We start from the raw sequence: 1,750 nt of genomic DNA on the forward strand, positions 1-1,750 counted from the left end.
AACCAAGCAATAGCCATCAGTTGACATTCGTTAAATAACGCTCCTTCAGGTTCAGGAATTGGTGCGAATCCAATTTACAATCATTCGTCGAGCGTGTTCCCGCACCTCGGGTTTAAACATTCCACTCAGAATATTTTCAAACCCTTTCATGTGCCCTCGTCATTCCAACTACTGTACCTCAACTACTTCCCAAATTTGTAAAATGACGGAGATGAAGGACCAAGGATTGGCGGAATCCATTCGGCCAAGATGTAACTCAACCTACCCCAGGCTGGCGTGTTTCTAAAGAAAAACCCGACTGGCTTCGTTCGTCTCTTATTTCGTTTATAATATTCATCGTTTTTTGCAAGTCTGTTCCTTCACAGTCATGTCCACATTCGCCGATAAATTGTAGCACTTCTGATCTAGTCAAAATTTGGGTTGAACTCCATTGAGTTAAAATATTAGTTTGACTACCCGAGCGAGATGATATGGGTACGAAGATTTGTATGCTCGTAATTGGTCACCGCAGGTGGGTGTGATTGCGTCAGTTCATCTTGAGTTTTTGTTTTGATGTTAAATAACTGTCCTCTTGGGATTTGTAGGATGTAAATCATGGGGCGATTCCTGACATTGCGGTTGATGCTAGTGTTGATTGGATGTTAGATGATGGAAAACCAAGTGAGTGAATTACCCATTAGATTCTGCTTTATTACTTTTTGGGTTGTAAAGCACCGACTCAAATATATGGTCCTTATCAAGATTGGTGTGTTTGCTGCCCATTTTCCTTCTCACCAGTTTAGGGCGACTGTCGAATTTGTTGTTGGCTGGTCGGCCAATAGTGGAAGCTTGTGATGTTCCCGTTTTAGGCTATGTCCACTTCACTTGTCCCTTTTCAGCATTATGTGACTCCCGTTTTAACAAAGACAAGACACATTCGCCTTATTATTATGTGACGAATTTGTGGATGTATTGTGCGCTTCACTTCCTATGGGTAAGGGGCGATTTACTGATTCCCCGCATATTTTTAATCCGATCCTCATTTCATGCTGATCTTCTCACACTTTGATCCATGACAGATATTGTGGTCGTATTAGTTAGCTGAATTGAATACAGAGTGGATTGAAGACCGGCCTACCTGTCCGTACGCGTAGCCACTGTTACGCACAGTACCGCCCTTCACCAAGATGTTATGATGCATTTGCATCATAACGAACCAGAAGCCTATTTGATACGGTGAATTTTGATGGAATTTGTCTGTAACCTTCACTCGTTTCTGTTACTCAGTTATCCATATTGTTTTTTTCGTGCCTTAGCAAATTAGCACGAAGTGTGAGCAGCGTGAAGACATCGGGATTCCATTGTCTGTGTGACATCTTGTGGATGTTGACGAGGTGTGCTTACCATATTGTCCGTTCGCAAACCGCACTGCTTCATATTGCTTAACCCCTCGTCGCTAATGCCACTGATGATTTACAGATTTCGTTATGTGAGCACACATATCACAAATGTGTGGCATGCGTTGCATATCAGTTAGTGTTTGTTCCGGTAAACCATGTTGCAGGGTGACGTGATGGCATGTGCATTTGAGTGGGTCGAAAGACAACGATGAATGGTGTCAGATGAGAGCGTAAGCATCTGAACTGTGGTAGTGGATTTGGCTCTGACACCTCCTTCTAATGCGTGTCACGGAGTGGACAATATTGCCCATCTACCACGTGGATTGTCACTTGCGCTTTGGCAGCATTTGCATTTCCAGTGAATCTAATTT

This window comes from Echinococcus granulosus (assembly GCF_000524195.1).
Source record: "Echinococcus granulosus chromosome Unknown EG_S00244, whole genome shotgun sequence".
NCBI lineage: Eukaryota > Metazoa > Platyhelminthes > Cestoda > Cyclophyllidea > Taeniidae > Echinococcus > Echinococcus granulosus.